Here is a 20,108-nt window from a genome sequence, read left to right as displayed (position 1 = left end):
GTAAACAGGGGAGTTTGAGTGGGAGTTCTGGTGGAGGAGAAGGTATTTGTGTGTGTTTGGTTTTGTATTGTTAGTATCTGTATGTGTAGGGGCTTTGTGCTGGGAGAGAAGCTGAGCCCTGATTAGGGGGCGGGGCTTGACTGAGTAGGGGTCCTATAAAGGAAGCAGCCGGTCAGGCAGCGGCACAGGAGCTGGCAAACAGAGCTGTAAACAGCGGAGTTTGAGTGGGAGTTCTGTTGGAGGAAAAGGTATTTGTGTGTGTGCTTGGTTTTGTATTGGTGGTATCTGTATGTGTAGAGGCTTGGAGGGGCTTTGTGCTGGGAGAGAAGCTGAGTCCTGATTAGGGGGCGGGGCTTCGCTGACTAGGGTCCTATAAAGGTAGCAGCCAATCAGGCAGCGGCACAGGAGCTATCAAACAGAGTTGTAAACAGGGGAGTTTGAGTGGGAGTTCTGTTGGAGGAGAAGGTACTTGTGTGTGTTTTGTTTTGTATTGGTGGTATCTGTATGTGTAGGGGCTTTTTGCTGGGAGAGAAGCTGAGCCCTGATTAGGGGGCGGGGCGTCCCTGGCTAGGGGTCCTATAAAGGTAGCAGCCAGTCAGGCAGCGGCACAGGAGCTATCAAACAGAGTTGTAAACAGGGGAGTTTGAGTGGGAGTTCTGTTGGAGTAGAAGGTATCTGTGTGTGTTTGGTTTTGTATTCTTAGTATCTGTATGTGTATGGGCTTTGTGCTGGGAGAGAAGCTGAGCCCTGATTAGTGGGCGGGGCTTCCCTGACTAGGGGTCCTATAAAGGTTGCAGCCAGTCAGGCAGCGGCACAGGAGCTATCAAACAGAGCTGTAAACAGGGGAGTTTGAGTGGGAGTTTTGTTGGAGGATAAGGTATTTGTGTGTGTTTGCTTTTGTATTGGTAGTATCTGTGTGTGTAGGGGCTTTGTGCTGGGACAGAAGCTGAGCCCTGATTTGGGGGCGGGGCTTCACTGACTAGGGGTCCTATAAAGGTAGCAGCAAGTCAGGCAGCGGCACAGACAGCTGAAGCGGCACAGGAGCTAGCCAACAGAGCTCTAAACAGGGGAGTTTGAGTGGGAGTTCTGTTGGAGGAGAAGGTATTTGTGTGTGTTTGGTTTTGTTTTGGTAATATCTGTATGTGTAGGGGCTTTTTGCTGGGAGGGAAGCTGAGCCCTGATTAGGGGGCGGGTCTTCACTGACTAGGGGTCCTATAAAGGTAGCAGCCAATCAGGCAGCGGCACAGACAGCTGCAGCGGCACAGGAGCTAGCCAACAGAGCTGTAAACAGGGGAGTTTGAGTGGGAGTTCTGTTGGAGGACAAGGTACCTGTGTGTGTTTGGTTTTGTATTGGTGGTATCTGTATGTGCAGGGGCTTTGTGCTGGGAGAGAATCTGAGCCCTGATTAGGGGGCGGGGCTTCCCTGACTAGGGGTCCTATAAAGGTAGCAGCCAGTCAGGCAGCGGCACAGGAGCTAGCAAACAGAGCTGTAAACAGGGGAGTTTGAGTGGGAGTTCTGTTGGAGGAGAAGGTATTTGTGTGTGTTTGGTTTTGTATTGGTGGTATCTGTATGTGTAGGGGCTTTGTGCTGGGAGAGAAGCTGAGCCCTTATTAGGGGGCGGGGCTTCCCTGACTAGGGGTCCAATAAAGGTAGCAGCCAGTCAGGCAGCGGCACAGGAGCTAGCCAACAGAGCTGTAAACAGGGGAGTTTGAGTGGGAGTTCTGTTGGAGGAGAAGGTATTTGTGGGTGTTTGGTTTTGTATTGGTAGTATCTGTATGTGGAGGGGCTTTGTGCTGGGAGAGAATCTGAGCCCTGATTAGGGGGCGGGGCTTCCCTGACTAGGGGTCCTATAAAGGTAGCAGCCAGTCAGGCAGCGGCACAGGAGCTAGCAAACAGAGCTGTAAACAGGGGAGTTTGAGTGGGAGTTCTGTTGCTGGAGAAGGTATTTGTGTGTGTGTTTGGTTTTGTATTGGTAGTATCTGTATGTGTAGGGGCTTTGTGCTGGGAGAGAAGCTGAGCCGAGATTAGGGGGCGGGGCTTCCCTGACTAGGGGTCCTATAAAGGTAGCAGCCAGTCAGGCAGCGGCACAGGAGCTAGCAAACAGAGCTGTAAACAGGGGAGTTTGAGTGGGAGTTCTGTTGGAGGAGAAGGTATTTGTGTGTGTTTGGTTTTGTATTGGTAGTATCTGTGTGTGTAGGGGCTTTGTGCTGGGACAGAAGCTGAGCCCTGATTAGGGGGCGGGGCTTTACTGCCTACGGGTCCTATAAAGGTAGCAGCCAGTCAGGCAGCGGCACAGGAGCTAGCAAACAGAGCTGTAAACAGGGGAGTTTGAGTGGGAGTTCTGTTGGAGGAGAAGGTATTTGTGTGTGTTTTGTTTTGTATTGGTAGTATCTGTATGTGTAGGGGCTTTGTGCTGGGACAGAAGCTGAGCCCTGATTAGGGGGCGGGGCTTCACTGACTAGGGGTCCTATAAAGGAAGCAGCCAGTCAGGCAGCGGCACAGGAGCTAGCAAACAGAGCTGTAAACAGCGGAGTTTGAGTGGGAGTTCTGTTGGAGGAAAAGGTATTTGTGTGTGTTTGGTTTTGTATTGGTAGTATCTGTGTGTGTAGGGGCTCTGTGCTGGGACAGAAGCTGAGCCCTGATTAGGGGGCGGGGCTTCACTGACTAGGGCTCCTATAAAGGTAACAGCCAGTCAGGCAGCGGCACAGACAGCTGCAGCGGCACAGGAGCTAGCAAACAAAGCTGTAAGCCGGGGAGTTTGAGTGGGAGTTCTGTTGGAGGAGAAGGTATTTGTGTGTGTTTGGTTTTGTATTCTTAGTATCTGTATGTGTAGGGGCTTTGTGTTGGGAGAGAAGCTGAGCCCTGATTAGGGGGCGGGGCTTCCCTGACTAGGGGTCCTATAAAGGTAGCAGCCAGTCAGGCAGCGGCACAGGAGCTAGCAAACAGAGCTGTAAACAGGGGAGTTTGAGTGGGAGTTCTGTTGGAGGAGAAGGTATTTTTGTGTGTTTGGTTTTGTATCGGTAGTATCTGTATGTGTAGAGGCTTTGTGCTGGGAGAGAAGATGAGCCCTGATTAGGGGGCGGGGCTTCACTGACTGGGGTCGTATAAAGGTAGCAGCAAGTCAGGCAGCGGCACAGACAGCTGCAGCGGCTCAGGAGCTAGCCAACAGAGCTGTAAACAGGGGAGTTTGAGTGGGAGTTCTGTTGGAGGAGAAGGTATTTGTGTGTGTGTGTGTGTTTGGTTTTGTTTTCTTAATATCTGTATGTGTAGGGGCTTTTTGCTGGGAGAGAAGCTGAGCCCTGATTAGGGGGCGGGGCTTCACTGACTGGGGTCCTATAAAGGTAGCAGCCAATCAGGCAGCGGCACAGATGCTGCAGCGGCACAGGAGCTAGCCAACAGAGCTGTAAACAGGGGAGTTTGAGTGGGAGTTCTGTTGGAGGAGAAGGTATTTGTGTGTGTGTGTGTGTTTGGTTTTGTTTTGTTAATATCTGTATGTGTAGGGGCTTTGTGCTGGGAGAGAATCTGAGCCCTTATTAGGGGGCGGGGCTTCCCTGACTAGGGGTCCTATAAAGGTAGCAGCCAGTCAGGCAGCGGCACAGGAGCTAGCAAACAGTGCTGTAAACAGGGGAGTTTGAGTGGGAGTTCTGTTGGAGGAGAAGGTATTTGTGTGTGTTTGGTTTTGTATTGGTAGTATCTGTATGTGTCGGGGCTTTGTGCTGGGAGAGAAGCTGAGCCGTGATTAGGGGGCGGGGCTTCCCTGACTAGGGGTCCTATCAAGGTAGCAGCCAATCAGGCAGCGGCACAGACAGCTGCAGCGGCACAGGAGCTAGCAAACAGAGATGTAAACAGGGGAGTTTGAGTGGGAGTTCTGTTGAAGGAGAAGGTATTTGTGTGTGTGTTTGGTTTTGTATTGGTAGTATCTGTATGTGTAGGGGCTTTGTGCTGGGAGAGAAGCTGAGCCGTGATTAGGGGGCGGGGCTTCCCTGACTAGGGGTCCTATAAAGGTAGCAGCCAGTCAGGCAGCGGAGCAGGAGCTAGCAAACAGAGCTGTAAACAGGGGAGTTTGAGTGGGAGTTCTGTTGGAGGAGAAGGTATTTGTGTGTGTTTGGTTTTGTATTGTTAGTATCTGTATGTGTAGGGGCTTTGTGCTGGGAGAGAAGCTGAGCCCTGATTAGTGGGCGGGGCTTCCCTGACTAGGGGTCCTATAAAGGTTGCAGCCAGTCAGGCAGCGGCACAGGAGCTATCAAACAGAGCTGTAAACAGGGGAGTTTGATTGGGAGTTCTGTTGGAGTAGAAGGTATTTGTGTGTGTTTTGTTTTGTATTGGTAGTATCTGTATGTGTAGGGGCTTTGTGCTGGGACAGAAGCTGAGCCCTGATTAGGGGGCGGGGCTTCACTGCCTACGGGTCGTATAAAGGTAGCAACCAGTCAGGCAGCGGCACAGACAGCTGCAGCGGCACAGGAGCTAGCAAACAGAGCTGTAAACAGGGGAGTTTGAGTGGGAGTTCTGGTGGATTAGAAGGTATTTGTGTGTGTTTGGTTTTGTATTGTTAGTATCTGTATGTGTAGGGGCTTTGTGCTGGGAGAGAAGCTGAGCCCTGATTAGTGGGCGGGGCTTCCCTGACTAGGGGTCCTATAAAGGTTGCAGCCAGTCAGGCAGCGGCACAGGAGCTATCAAACAGAGCTGTAAACAGGGGAGTTTGAGTGGGAGTTCTGTTGGAGTAGAAGGTATTTGTGTGTGTTTTGTTTTGTATTGGTAGTATCTGTATGTGTAGGGGCTTTGTGCTGGGACAGAAGCTGAGCCCTGATTAGGGGGCGGGGCTTCACTGCCTACGGGTCCTATAAAGGTAGCAGCCAGTCAGGCAGCCGCACAGACAGCTGCAGCGGCACAGGAGCTAGCAAACAGAGCTGTAAACAGGGGAGTTTGAGTGGGAGTTCTGGTGGAGGAGAAGGTATTTGTGTGTGTTTGGTTTTGTATTGTTAGTATCTGTATGTGTAGGGGCTTTGTGCTGGGAGAGAAGCTGAGCCCTGATTAGGGGGCGGGGCTTGACTGAGTAGGGGTCCTATAAAGGAAGCAGCCGGTCAGGCAGCGGCACAGGAGCTGGCAAACAGAGCTGTAAACAGCGGAGTTTGAGTGGGAGTTCTGTTGGAGGAAAAGGTATTTGTGTGTGTGCTTGGTTTTGTATTGGTGGTATCTGTATGTGTAGAGGCTTGGAGGGGCTTTGTGCTGGGAGAGAAGCTGAGTCCTGATTAGGGGGCGGGGCTTCGCTGACTAGGGTCCTATAAAGGTAGCAGCCAATCAGGCAGCGGCACAGACAGCTGCAGCGGCACAGGAGCTTGCAAACAGAGCTGTAAACAGGGGAGTTTGAGTGGGAGTTCTGTTGGAGGAGAAGGTACTTGTGTGTGTTTTGTTTTGTATTGGTGGTATCTGTATGTGTAGGGGCTTTTTGCTGGGAGAGAAGCTGAGCCCTGATTAGGGGGCGGGGCGTCCCTGGCTAGGGGTCCTATAAAGGTAGCAGCCAGTCAGGCAGCGGCACAGGAGCTATCAAACAGAGCTGTAAACAGGGGAGTTTGAGTGGGAGTTCTGTTGGAGTAGAAGGTATCTGTGTGTGTTTGGTTTTGTATTCTTAGTATCTGTATGTGTATGGGCTTTGTGCTGGGAGAGAAGCTGAGCCCTGATTAGTGGGCGGGGCTTCCCTGACTAGGGGTCCTATAAAGGTTGCAGCCAGTCAGGCAGCGGCACAGGAGCTATCAAACAGAGCTGTAAACAGGGGAGTTTGAGTGGGAGTTTTGTTGGAGGATAAGGTATTTGTGTGTGTTTGCTTTTGTATTGGTAGTATCTGTGTGTGTAGGGGCTTTGTGCTGGGACAGAAGCTGAGCCCTGATTTGGGGGCGGGGCTTCACTGACTAGGGGTCCTATAAAGGTAGCAGCAAGTCAGGCAGCGGCACAGACAGCTGAAGCGGCACAGGAGCTAGCCAACAGAGCTCTAAACAGGGGAGTTTGAGTGGGAGTTCTGTTGGAGGAGAAGGTATTTGTGTGTGTTTGGTTTTGTTTTGGTAATATCTGTATGTGTAGGGGCTTTTTGCTGGGAGAGAAGCTGAGCCCTGATTAGGGGGCGGGTCTTCACTGACTAGGGGTCCTATAAAGGTAGCAGCCAATCAGGCAGCGGCACAGACAGCTGCAGCGGCACAGGAGCTAGCCAACAGAGCTCTAAACAGGGGAGTTTGAGTGGGAGTTCTGTTGGAGGACAAGGTACCTGTGTGTGTTTGGTTTTGTATTGGTGGTATCTGTATGTGCAGGGGCTTTGTGCTGGGAGAGAAGCTGAGCCCTGATTAGGGGGCGGGGCTTCACTGACTAGGGGTCCTATAAAGGTAGCAGCCAATCAGGCAGCGGCACAGGAGCTAGCCAACAGAGCTGTAAACAGGGGAGTTTGAGTGGGAGTTCTGTTGGAGGAGAAGGTATTTGTGGGTGTTTGGTTTTGTATTGGTAGTATCTGTATGTGGAGGGGCTTTGTGCTGGGAGAGAATCTGAGCCCTGATTAGGGGGCGGGGCTTCCCTGACTAGGGGTCCTATAAAGGTAGCAGCCAGTCAGGCAGCGGCACAGGAGCTAGCAAACAGAGCTGTAAACAGGGGAGTTTGAGTGGGAGTTCTGTTGGAGGAGAAGGTATTTGTGTGTGTTTGGTTTTGTATTGGTGGTATCTGTATGTGTAGGGGCTTTGTGCTGGGAGAGAAGCTGAGCCCTTATTAGGGGGCGGGGCTTCCCTGACTAGGGGTCCAATAAAGGTAGCAGCCAGTCAGGCAGCGGCACAGGAGCTAGCCAACAGAGCTGTAAACAGGGGAGTTTGAGTGGGAGTTCTGTTGGAGGAGAAGGTATTTGTGGGTGTTTGGTTTTGTATTGGTAGTATCTGTATGTGGAGGGGCTTTGTGCTGGGAGAGAATCTGAGCCCTGATTAGGGGGCGGGGCTTCCCTGACTAGGGGTCCTATAAAGGTAGCAGCCAGTCAGGCAGCGGCACAGGAGCTAGCAAACAGAGCTGTAAACAGGGGAGTTTGAGTGGGAGTTCTGTTGCTGGAGAAGGTATTTGTGTGTGTGTTTGGTTTTGTATTGGTAGTATCTGTATGTGTAGGGGCTTTGTGCTGGGAGAGAAGCTGAGCCGTGATTAGGGGGCGGGGCTTCCCTGACTAGGGGTCCTATAAAGGTAGCAGCCAGTCAGGCAGCGGAGCAGGAGCTAGCAAACAGAGCTGTAAACAGGGGAGTTTGAGTGGGAGTTCTGTTGGAGGAGAAGGTATTTGTGTGTGTTTGGTTTTGTATTGGTAGTATCTGTGTGTGTAGGGGCTTTGTGCTGGGACAGAAGCTGAGCCCTGATTACGGGGCGGGGCTTTACTGCCTACGGGTCCTATAAAGGTAGCAGCCAGTCAGGCAGCGGCACAGGAGCTAGCAAACAGAGCTGTAAACAGGGGAGTTTGGGTGGGAGTTCTGTTGGAGGAGAAGGTATTTGTGTGTATTTGGTTTTGTATTGGTAGTATCTGTATGTGTAGGGGCTTTGTGCTGGGAGAGAAGCTGAGCCCTGATTAGGGGGCGGGGCTTCACTGACTACGGGTCCTATAAAGGTAGCAGCCAGTCAGGCATCCGCACAGACAGCTGCAGCGGCACAGGAGCTAGCAAACAGAGCTGTAAACAGGGGAGTTTGAGTGGGAGTTCTGTTGGAGGAGAAGGTATTTGTGTGTGTTTTGTTTTGTATTGGTAGTATCTGTATGTGTAGGGGCTTTGTGCTGGGACAGAAGCTGAGCCCTGATTAGGGGGCGGGGCTTCACTGACTAGGGGTCCTATAAAGGAAGCAGCCAGTCAGGCAGCGGCACAGGAGCTAGCAAACAGAGCTGTAAACAGCGGAGTTTGAGTGGGAGTTCTGTTGGAGGAAAAGGTATTTGTGTGTGTGTTTGGTTTTGTATTGGTGGTATCTGTATGTGTAGAGGCTTGGAGGGGCTTTGTGCTGGGAGAGAAGCTGAGTCCTGATTAGGGGGCGGGGCTTCGCTGACTAGGGGTCCTATAAAGGTAGCAGCCAGTCAGGCAGCGGCACAGACAGCTGCAGCGGCACAGGAGCTTGCAAACAGAGCTGTAAACAGGGGAGTTTGAGTGGGAGTTCTGTTGGAGTAGAAGGTACTTGTGTGTGTTTGCTTTTGTATTGGTGGTATTTGTATGTGTAGGGTCTTTGTCCTGGGAGAGAAGCTGAGCCCTGATTAGGGGGCGGGGCTTCCCTGGCTAGGGGTCCTATAAAGGTAGCAGCCAGTCAGGCAGCGGCACAGGAGCTATCAAACAGAGCTGTAAACAGGGGAGTTTGAGTGGGAGTTCTGTTGGAGGAAAAGGTATTTGTGTGTGTTTGGATTTGTATTGGTAGTATCTGTGTGTGTAGGGGCTCTGTGCTGGGACAGAAGCTGAGCCCTGATTAGGGGGCGGGGCTTCACTGACTAGGGCTCCTATAAAGGTAACAGCCAGTCAGGCAGCGGCACAGACAGCTGCAGCGGCACAGGAGCTAGCAAACAAAGCTGTAAGCCGGGGAGTTTGAGTGGGAGTTCTGTTGGAGGAGAAGGTATTTGTGTGTGTTTGGTTTTGTATTCTTAGTATCTGTATGTGTAGGGGCTTTGTGTTGGGAGAGAAGCTGAGCCCTGATTAGGGGGCGGGGCTTCCCTGACTAGGGGTCCTATAAAGGTAGCAGCCAGTCAGGCAGCGGCACAGGAGCTAGCAAACAGAGCTGTAAACAGGGGAGTTTGAGTGGGAGTTCTGTTGGAGGAGAAGGTATTTTTGTGTGTTTGGTTTTGTATCGGTAGTATCTGTATGTGTAGAGGCTTTGTGCTGGGAGAGAAGATGAGCCCTGATTAGGGGGCGGGGCTTCACTGACTGGGGTCCTATAAAGGTAGCAGCAAGTCAGGCAGCGGCACAGACAGCTGCAGCGGCTCAGGAGCTAGCCAACAGAGCTGTAAACAGGGGAGTTTGAGTGGGAGTTCTGTTGGAGGAGAAGGTATTTGTGTGTGTGTGTGTGTTTGGTTTTGTTTTGTTAATATCTGTATGTGTAGGGGCTTTTTGCTGGGAGAGAAGCTGAGCCCTGATTAGGGGGCGGGGCTTCACTGACTGGGGTCCTATAAAGGTAGCAGCCAATCAGGCAGCGGCACAGACAGCTGCAGCGGCACAGGAGCTAGCCAACAGAGCTGTAAACAGGGGAGTTTGAGTGGGAGTTCTGTTGGAGGAGAAGGTATTTGTGGGTGTTTGGTTTTGTATTGGTAGTATCTGTATGTGTAGGGGCTTTGTGCTGGGACAGAAGCTGAGCCCTGATTAGGGGGCGGGGCTTCACTGACTACGGGTCCAATAAAGGTAGCAGCCAGTCAGGCAGCGGCACAGGAGCTAGCCAAAAGAGCTGTAAACAGGGGAATTTGAGTGGGAGTTCTGTTGGAGGAGAAGGTATTTGTGGGTGTTTGGTTTTGTATTGGTAGTATCTGTATGTGTAGGGGCTTTGTGCTGGGACAGAAGCTGAGCCCTGATTAGGGGGCGGGGCTTCACTGACTAGGGGTCCTATAAAGGTAGCAACCAGTCAGGCAGCGGCACAGACAGCTGCAGCGGCACAGGAGCTAGCAAACAGAGCTGTAAACAGGGGAGTTTGAGTGGGAGTTCTGGTGGAGGAGAAGGTATTTGTGTGTGTTTGGTTTTGCATTGTTAGTATCTGTATGTGTAGGGGCTTTGTGCTGGGAGAGAAGCTGAGCCCTGATTAGGGGGCGGGGCTTGACTGAGTAGGGGTCCTATAAAGGTAGCAGCCAGTCAGGCATCCGCACAGACAGCTGCAGCGGCACAGGAGCTAGCAAACAGAGCTGTAAACAGGGGAGTTTGAGTGGGAGTTCTGTTGGAGGAGAAGGTATTTGTGTGTGTTTTGTTTTGTATTGGTAGTATCTGTATGTGTAGGGGCTTTGTGCTGGGACAGAAGCTGAGCCCTGATTAGGGGGCGGGGCTTCACTGACTAGGGGTCCTATAAAGGTAGCAACCAGTCAGGCAGCGGCACAGACAGCTGCAGCGGCACAGGAGCTAGCAAACAGAGCTGTAAACAGGGGAGTTTGAGTGGGAGTTCTGGTGGAGGAGAAGGTATTTGTGTGTGTTTGGTTTTGCATTGTTAGTATCTGTATGTGTAGGGGCTTTGTGCTGGGAGAGAAGCTGAGCCCTGATTAGGGGGCGGGGCTTGACTGAGTAGGGGTCCTATAAAGGAAGCAGCCAGTCAGGCAGCGGCACAGGAGCTAGCAAACAGAGCTGTAAACAGCGGAGTTTGAGTGGGAGTTCTGTTGGAGGAAAAGGTATTTGTGTGTGTGTTTGGTTTTGTATTGGTGGTATCTGTATGTGTAGAGGCTTGGAGGGGCTTTGTGCTGGGAGAGAAGCTGAGTCCTGATTAGGGGGCGGGATTCGCTGACTAGGGGTCCTATAAAGGTAGCAGCCAGTCAGGCAGCGGCACAGACAGCTGCAGCGGCACAGGAGCTTGCAAACAGAGCTGTAAACAGGGGAGTTTGAGTGGGAGTTCTGTTGGAGGAGAAGGTACTTGTGTGTGTTTGCTTTTGTATTGGTGGTATTTGTATGTGTAGGGTCTTTGTCCTGGGAGAGAAGCTGAGCCCTGATTAGGGGGCGGGGCTTCCCTGGCTAGGGGTCCTATAAAGGTAGCAGCCAGTCAGGCAGCGGCACAGGAGCTATCAAACAGAGCTGTAAACAGGGGAGTTTGAGTGGGAGTTCTGTTGGAGGAAAAGGTATTTGTGTGTGTTTGGTTTTGTATTGGTAGTATCTGTGTGTGTAGGGGCTCTGTGCTGGGACAGAAGCTGAGCCCTGATTAGGGGGCGGGGCTTCACTGACTAGGGCTCCTATAAAGGTAACAGCCAGTCAGGCAGCGGCACAGACAGCTGCAGCGGCACAGGAGCTAGCAAACAAAGCTGTAAGCCGGGGAGTTTGAGTGGGAGTTCTGTTGGAGGAGAAGGTATTTGTGTGTGTTTGGTTTTGTATTCTTAGTATCTGTATGTGTAGGGGCTTTGTGTTGGGAGAGAAGCTGAGCCCTGATTAGGGGGCGGGGCTTCCCTGACTAGGGGTCCTATAAAGGTAGCAGCCAGTCAGGCAGCGGCACAGGAGCTAGCAAACAGAGCTGTAAACAGGGGAGTTTGAGTGGGAGTTCTGTTGGAGGAGAAGGTATTTTTGTGTGTTTGGTTTTGTATCGGTAGTATCTGTATGTGTAGAGGCTTTGTGCTGGGAGAGAAGATGAGCCCTGATTAGGGGGCGGGGCTTCACTGACTGGGGTCGTATAAAGGTAGCAGCAAGTCAGGCAGCGGCACAGACAGCTGCAGCGGCTCAGGAGCTAGCCAACAGAGCTGTAAACAGGGGAGTTTGAGTGGGAGTTCTGTTGGAGGAGAAGGTATTTGTGTGTGTGTGTGTGTTTGGTTTTGTTTTGTTAATATCTGTATGTGTAGGGGCTTTTTGCTGGGAGAGAAGCTGAGCCCTGATTAGGGGGCGGGGCTTCACTGACTGGGGTCCTATAAAGGTAGCAGCCAATCAGGCAGCGGCACAGATGCTGCAGCGGCACAGGAGCTAGCCAACAGAGCTGTAAACAGGGGAGTTTGAGTGGGAGTTCTGTTGGAGGAGAAGGTATTTGTGTGTGTGTGTGTGTTTGGTTTTGTTTTGTTAATATCTGTATGTGTAGGGGCTTTGTGCTGGGAGAGAATCTGAGCCCTTATTAGGGGGCGGGGCTTCCCTGACTAGGGGTCCTATAAAGGTAGCAGCCAGTCAGGCAGCGGCACAGGAGCTAGCAAACAGTGCTGTAAACAGGGGAGTTTGAGTGGGAGTTCTGTTGGAGGAGAAGGTATTTGTGTGTGTTTGGTTTTGTATTGGTAGTATCTGTATGTGTCGGGGCTTTGTGCTGGGAGAGAAGCTGAGCCGTGATTAGGGGGCGGGGCTTCCCTGACTAGGGGTCCTATCAAGGTAGCAGCCAATCAGGCAGCGGCACAGACAGCTGCAGCGGCACAGGAGCTAGCAAACAGAGATGTAAACAGGGGAGTTTGAGTGGGAGTTCTGTTGAAGGAGAAGGTATTTGTGTGTGTTTGGTTTTGTATAGGTGGTATCTGTATGTGTAGGGGCTTTGTGTTGGGAGAGAAGCTGAGCCCTGATTAGGGGGCGGGGCTTCCCTGACTAGGGGTCCTATAAAGCTTGCAGCCAGTCAGGCAGCGGCACAGGAGCTATCAAACAGAGCTGTAAACAGGGGAGTTTGAGTGGGAGTTCTGTTGGTGGAGAAGGTATTTGTGTGTGTGTTTGGTTTTGTATTGGTAGTATCTGTATGTGTAGGGGCTTTGTGCTGGGAGAGAAGCTGAGCCGTGATTAGGGGGCGGGGCTTCCCTGACTAGGGGTCCTATAAAGGTAGCAGCCAGTCAGGCAGCGGAGCAGGAGCTAGCAAACAGAGCTGTAAACAGGGGAGTTTGAGTGGGAGTTCTGTTGGAGGAGAAGGTATTTGTGTGTGTTTGGTTTTGTATTGTTAGTATCTGTATGTGTAGGGGCTTTGTGCTGGGACAGAAGCTGAGCCCTGATTAGGGGGCGGGGCTTCACTGCCTACGGGTCCTATAAAGGTAGCAACCAGTCAGGCAGCGGCACAGACAGCTGCAGCGGCACAGGAGCTATCAAACAGAGCTGTAAACAGGGGAGTTTGAGTGGGAGTTCTGTTGGAGGAGAAGGTATTTGTGTGTGTTTGCTTTTGTATTGGTAGTATCTGTGTGTGTAGGGGCTTTGTGCTGGGACAGAAGCTGAGCCCTGATTTGGGGGCGGGGCTTCCCTGACTAGGGGTCCTATAAAGGTAGCAGCAAGTCAGGCAGCGGCACAGACAGCTGCAGCGGCACAGGAGCTAGCCAACAGAGCTCTAAACAGGGGAGTTTGAGTGGGAGTTCTGTTGGAGGAGAAGGTATTTGTGTGTGTTTGGTTTTGTTTTGGTAATATCTGTATGTGTAGGGGCTTTTTGCTGGGAGAGAAGCTGAGCCCTGATTAGGGGGCGGGTCTTCACTGACTAGGGGTCCTATAAAGGTAGCAGCCAGTCAGGCAGCGGCACAGATGCTGCAGTGGCAGAGGAGCTAGCCAACAGAGCTGTAAACAGGGGAGTATGAGTGGGAGTTCTGTTGGAGGAGAAGGTATTTGTGTGTGTTTGGTTTTGTATTCTTAGTATCTGTATGTGTAGGGGCTTTGTGTTGGGAGAGAAGCTGAGCCCTGATTAGGGGGCGGGGCTTCCCTGACTAGGGGTCCTATAAAGGTAGCAGCCAGTCAGGCAGCGGCACAGGAGCTAGCAAACAGAGCTGTAAACAGGGGAGTTTGAGTGGGAGTTCTGTTGGAGGAGAAGGTATTTTTGTGTGTTTGGTTTTGTATCGGTAGTATCTGTATGTGTAGAGGCTTTGTGCTGGGAGAGAAGATGAGCCCTGATTAGGGGGCGGGGCTTCACTGACTGGGGTCGTATAAAGGTAGCAGCAAGTCAGGCAGCGGCACAGACAGCTGCAGCGGCTCAGGAGCTAGCCAACAGAGCTGTAAACAGGGGAGTTTGAGTGGGAGTTCTGTTGGAGGAGAAGGTATTTGTGTGTGTGTGTGTGTTTGGTTTTGTTTTGTTAATATCTGTATGTGTAGGGGCTTTTTGCTGGGAGAGAAGCTGAGCCCTGATTAGGGGGCGGGGCTTCACTGACTGGGGTCCTATAAAGGTAGCAGCCAATCAGGCAGCGGCACAGATGCTGCAGCGGCACAGGAGCTAGCCAACAGAGCTGTAAACAGGGGAGTTTGAGTGGGAGTTCTGTTGGAGGAGAAGGTATTTGTGTGTGTGTGTGTGTTTGGTTTTGTTTTGTTAATATCTGTATGTGTAGGGGCTTTGTGCTGGGAGAGAATCTGAGCCCTTATTAGGGGGCGGGGCTTCCCTGACTAGGGGTCCTATAAAGGTAGCAGCCAGTCAGGCAGCGGCACAGGAGCTAGCAAACAGTGCTGTAAACAGGGGAGTTTGAGTGGGAGTTCTGTTGGAGGAGAAGGTATTTGTGTGTGTTTGGTTTTGTATTGGTAGTATCTGTATGTGTCGGGGCTTTGTGCTGGGAGAGAAGCTGAGCCGTGATTAGGGGGCGGGGCTTCCCTGACTAGGGGTCCTATCAAGGTAGCAGCCAATCAGGCAGCGGCACAGACAGCTGCAGCGGCACAGGAGCTAGCAAACAGAGATGTAAACAGGGGAGTTTGAGTGGGAGTTCTGTTGAAGGAGAAGGTATTTGTGTGTGTTTGGTTTTGTATAGGTGGTATCTGTATGTGTAGGGGCTTTGTGTTGGGAGAGAAGCTGAGCCCTGATTAGGGGGCGGGGCTTCCCTGACTAGGGGTCCTATAAAGCTTGCAGCCAGTCAGGCAGCGGCACAGGAGCTATCAAACAGAGCTGTAAACAGGGGAGTTTGAGTGGGAGTTCTGTTGGTGGAGAAGGTATTTGTGTGTGTGTTTGGTTTTGTATTGGTAGTATCTGTATGTGTAGGGGCTTTCTGCTGGGAGAGAAGCTGAGCCGTGATTAGGGGGCGGGGCTTCCCTGACTAGGGGTCCTATAAAGGTAGCAGCCAGTCAGGCAGCGGAGCAGGAGCTAGCAAACAGAGCTGTAAACAGGGGAGTTTGAGTGGGAGTTCTGTTGGAGGAGAAGGTATTTGTGTGTGTTTGGTTTTGTATTGTTAGTATCTGTATGTGTAGGGGCTTTGTGCTGGGACAGAAGCTGAGCCCTGATTAGGGGGCGGGGCTTCACTGCCTACGGGTCCTATAAAGGTAGCAACCAGTCAGGCAGCGGCACAGACAGCTGCAGCGGCACAGGAGCTATCAAACAGAGCTGTAAACAGGGGAGTTTGAGTGGGAGTTCTGTTGGAGGAGAAGGTATTTGTGTGTGTTTGCTTTTGTATTGGTAGTATCTGTGTGTGTAGGGGCTTTGTGCTGGGACAGAAGCTGAGCCCTGATTTGGGGGCGGGGCTTCCCTGACTAGGGGTCCTATAAAGGTAGCAGCAAGTCAGGCAGCGGCACAGACAGCTGCAGCGGCACAGGAGCTAGCCAACAGAGCTCTAAACAGGGGAGTTTGAGTGGGAGTTCTGTTGGAGGAGAAGGTATTTGTGTGTGTTTGGTTTTGTTTTGGTAATATCTGTATGTGTAGGGGCTTTTTGCTGGGAGAGAAGCTGAGCCCTGATTAGGGGGCGGGTCTTCACTGACTAGGGGTCCTATAAAGGTAGCAGCCAGTCAGGCAGCGGCACAGATGCTGCAGTGGCAGAGGAGCTAGCCAACAGAGCTGTAAACAGGGGAGTATGAGTGGGAGTTCTGTTGGAGGAGAAGATACTTGTGTGTGTTTGGTTTTGTATTGGTGGTATCTGTGTGTGTAGGGGCTTTGTGCTGGGACAGAAGCTGAGCCCTGATTAGGGGGCGGGGCTTCACTGCCTAGGGGTCCTATAAAGGTAGCAGCCAGTCAGGCAGCGGCACAGGAGCTAGCCAACAGAGCTGTAAACAGGGGAGTATGAGTGGGAGTTCTGTTGGTGGAGAAGGTATTTGTGTGTGTGTTTGGTTTTGTATTGGTAGTATCTGTATGTGTAGGGGCTTTGTGCTGGGAGAGAAGCTGAGCCCTGATTAGGGGGCGGGGCTTCACTGCCTACGGGTCCTATAAAGGTAGCAGCCAGTCAGGCAGCCGCACAGACAGCTGCAGCGGCACAGGAGCTAGCAAACAGAGCTGTAAACAGGGGAGTTTGAGTGGGAGTTCTGGTGGAGGAGAAGGTATTTGTGTGTGTTTGGTTTTGTATTGTTAGTATCTGTATGTGTAGGGGCTTTGTGCTGGGAGAGAAGCTGAGCCCTTATTAGGGGGCGGGGCTTCCCTGACTAGGGGTCCAATAAAGGTAGCAGCCAGTCAGGCAGCGGCACAGGAGCTAGCCAGCAGAGCTGTAAACAGGGGAGTTTGAGTGGGAGTTCTGTTGGAGGAGAAGGTATTTGTGGGTGTTTGATTTTGTATTGGTAGTATCTGTATGTGGAGGGGCTTTGTGCTGGGAGAGAATCTGAGCCCTGATTAGGGGGCGGGGCTTCCCTGACTAGGGGTCCTATAAAGGTAGCAGCCAGTCAGGCAGCGGCACAGGAGCTAGCAAACAGAGCTGTAAACAGGGGAGTTTGAGTGGGAGTTCTGTTGGAGGAGAAGGTATTTGTGTGTGTTTGGTTTTGTATTGGTAGTATCTGTATGTGTAGGGGCTTTGTGTTGGGAGAGAAGCTGAGCCCTGATTAGGGTGCGGGGCTTCACTGACCAGGGGTCCTATAAAGGTAGCAGCCAGTCAGGCAGCGGCACAGATGCTGCAGTGGCAGAGGAGCTAGCCAACAGAGCTGTAAACAGGGGAGTATGAGTGGGAGTTCTGTTGGAGGAGAAGGTACTTGTGTGTGTTTGGTTTTGTATTGGTGGTATCTGTGTGTGTAGGGGCTTTGTGCTGGGACAGAAGCTGAGCCCTGATTAGGGGGCGGGGCTTCACTGCCTAGGGGTCCTATAAAGGTAGCAGCCAGTCAGGCAGCGGCACAGGAGCTAGCAAACAGAGCTGTAAACAGGGGAGTTTGAGTGGGAGTTCTGTTGGTGGAGAAGGTATTTGTGTGTGTGTTTGGTTTTGTATTGGTAGTATCTGTATGTGTAGGGGCTTTGTGCTGGGAGAGAAGCTGAGCCCTGATTAGGGGGCGGGGCTTCACTGCCTACGGGTCCTATAAAGGTAGCAGCCAGTCAGGCAGCCGCACAGACAGCTGCAGCGGCACAGGAGCTAGCAAACAGAGCTGTAAACAGGGGAGTTTGAGTGGGAGTTCTGGTGGAGGAGAAGGTATTTGTGTGTGTTTGGTTTTGTATTGTTAGTATCTGTATGTGTAGGGGCTTTGTGCTGGGAGAGAAGCTGAGCCCTTATTAGGGGGCGGGGCTTCCCTGACTAGGGGTCCAATAAAGGTAGCAGCCAGTCAGGCAGCGGCACAGGAGCTAGCCAGCAGAGCTGTAAACAGGGGAGTTTGAGTGGGAGTTCTGTTGGAGGAGAAGGTACTTGTGTGTGTTTGATTTTGTATTGGTAGTTTCTGTATGTGGAGGGGCTTTGTGCTGGGAGAGAAGCTGAGCCCTGATTAGGGGGCGGGGCTTGACTGAGTAGGGGTCCTATAAAGGAAGCAGCCAGTCAGGCAGCGGCACAGGAGCTAGCAAACAGAGCTGTAAACAGCGGAGTTTGAGTGGGAGTTCTGTTGGAGGAAAAGGTATTTGTGTGTGTGTTTGGTTTTGTATTGGTGGTATCTGTATGTGTAGAGGCTTGGAGGGGCTTTGTGCTGGGAGAGAAGCTGAGTCCTGATTAGGGGGCGGGGCTTCACTGACTAGGGGTCCTAGAAAGGTATCAGCCAGTCAGGCAGCGGCACAGACAGCTGCAGCGGCACAGGAGCTAGAAAACAGAGCTGTAAACAGGGGAGTTTGAGTGGGAGTTCTGTTGGAGTAGAAGGTACTTGTGTGTGTTTGCTTTTGTATTGGTGGTATTTGTATGTGTAGGGTCTTTGTCCTGGGAGAGAAGCTGAGCCCTGATTAGGGGGCGGGGCTTCCCTGGCTAGGGGTCCTATAAAGGTAGCAGGCAGTCAGGCAGCGGCACAGGAGCTATCAAACAGAGCTGTAAACAGGGGAGTTTGAGTGGGAGTTCTGTTGGAGGAAAAGGTATTTGTGTGTGTTTGGTTTTGTATTGGTAGTATCTGTGTGTGTAGGGGCTCTGTGCTGGGACAGAAGCTGAGCCCTGATTAGGGGGCGGGGCTTCACTGACTAGGGGTCCTATAAAGGTAACAGCCAGTCAGGCAGCGGCACAGGAGCTAGCAAACAGAGCTGTAAACAGGGGAGTTTGAGTGGGAGTTCTGTTGGAGGAGAAGGTATTTTTGTGTGTTTGGTTTTGTATCGGTAGTATCTGTATGTGTAGAGGCTTTGTGCTGGGAGAGAAGATGAGCCCTGATTAGGGGGCGGGGCTTCACTGACTGGGGTCGTATAAAGGTAGCAGCAAGTCAGGCAGCGGCACAGACAGCTGCAGCGGCTCAGGAGCTAGCCAACAGAGCTGTAAACAGGGGAGTTTGAGTGGGAGTTCTGTTGGAGGAGAAGGTATTTGTGTGTGTGTGTGTGTTTGGTTTTGTTTTGTTAATATCTGTATGTGTAGGGGCTTTTTGCTGGGAGAGAAGCTGAGCCCTGATTAGGGGGCGGGGCTTCACTGACTGGGGTCCTATAAAGGTAGCAGCCAATCAGGCAGCGGCACAGATGCTGCAGCGGCACAGGAGCTAGCCAACAGAGCTGTAAACAGGGGAGTTTGAGTGGGAGTTCTGTTGGAGGAGAAGGTATTTGTGTGTGTGTGTGTGTTTGGTTTTGTTTTGTTAATATCTGTATGTGTAGGGGCTTTGTGCTGGGAGAGAATCTGAGCCCTTATTAGGGGGCGGGGCTTCCCTGACTAGGGGTCCTATAAAGGTAGCAGCCAGTCAGGCAGCGGCACAGGAGCTAGCAAACAGTGCTGTAAACAGGGGAGTTTGAGTGGGAGTTCTGTTGGAGGAGAAGGTATTTGTGTGTGTTTGGTTTTGTATTGGTAGTATCTGTATGTGTCGGGGCTTTGTGCTGGGAGAGAAGCTGAGCCGTGATTAGGGGGCGGGGCTTCCCTGACTAGGGGTCCTATCAAGGTAGCAGCCAATCAGGCAGCGGCACAGACAGCTGCAGCGGCACAGGAGCTAGCAAACAGAGATGTAAACAGGGGAGTTTGAGTGGGAGTTCTGTTGAAGGAGAAGGTATTTGTGTGTGTTTGGTTTTGTATAGGTGGTATCTGTATGTGTAGGGGCTTTGTGTTGGGAGAGAAGCTGAGCCCTGATTAGGGGGCGGGGCTTCCCTGACTAGGGGTCCTATAAAGCTTGCAGCCAGTCAGGCAGCGGCACAGGAGCTATCAAACAGAGCTGTAAACAGGGGAGTTTGAGTGGGAGTTCTGTTGGTGGAGAAGGTATTTGTGTGTGTGTTTGGTTTTGTATTGGTAGTATCTGTATGTGTAGGGGCTTTGTGCTGGGAGAGAAGCTGAGCCGTGATTAGGGGGCGGGGCTTCCCTGACTAGGGGTCCTATAAAGGTAGCAGCCAGTCAGGCAGCGGAGCAGGAGCTAGCAAACAGAGCTGTAAACAGGGGAGTTTGAGTGGGAGTTCTGTTGGAGGAGAAGGTATTTGTGTGTGTTTGGTTTTGTATTGTTAGTATCTGTATGTGTAGGGGCTTTGTGCTGGGACAGAAGCTGAGCCCTGATTAGGGGGCGGGGCTTCACTGCCTACGGGTCCTATAAAGGTAGCAACCAGTCAGGCAGCGGCACAGACAGCTGCAGCGGCACAGGAGCTATCAAACAGAGCTGTAAACAGGGGAGTTTGAGTGGGAGTTCTGTTGGAGGAGAAGGTATTTGTGTGTGTTTGCTTTTGTATTGGTAGTATCTGTGTGTGTAGGGGCTTTGTGCTGGGACAGAAGCTGAGCCCTGATTTGGGGGCGGGGCTTCCCTGACTAGGGGTCCTATAAAGGTAGCAGCAAGTCAGGCAGCGGCACAGACAGCTGCAGCGGCACAGGAGCTAGCCAACAGAGCTCTAAACAGGGGAGTTTGAGTGGGAGTTCTGTTGGAGGAGAAGGTATTTGTGTGTGTTTGGTTTTGTTTTGGTAATATCTGTATGTGTAGGGGCTTTTTGCTGGGAGAGAAGCTGAGCCCTGATTAGGGGGCGGGTCTTCACTGACTAGGGGTCCTATAAAGGTAGCAGCCAGTCAGGCAGCGGCACAGATGCTGCAGTGGCAGAGGAGCTAGCCAACAGAGCTGTAAACAGGGGAGTATGAGTGGGAGTTCTGTTGGAGGAGAAGATACTTGTGTGTGTTTGGTTTTGTATTGGTGGTATCTGTGTGTGTAGGGGCTTTGTGCTGGGACAGAAGCTGAGCCCTGATTAGGGGGCGGGGCTTCACTGCCTAGGGGTCCTATAAAGGTAGCAGCCAGTCAGGCAGCGGCACAGGAGCTAGCAAACAGAGCTGTAAACAGGGGAGTTTGAGTGGGAGTTCTGTTGGTGGAGAAGGTATTTG

This window comes from Lepidochelys olivacea (genome assembly GCF_965140295.1).
Source record: "Lepidochelys olivacea isolate rLepOli2 genome assembly, chromosome: 18".
Taxonomy (NCBI): Eukaryota; Metazoa; Chordata; order Testudines; family Cheloniidae; genus Lepidochelys; species Lepidochelys olivacea.
This window is presented reverse-complemented; position numbering follows the sequence as displayed.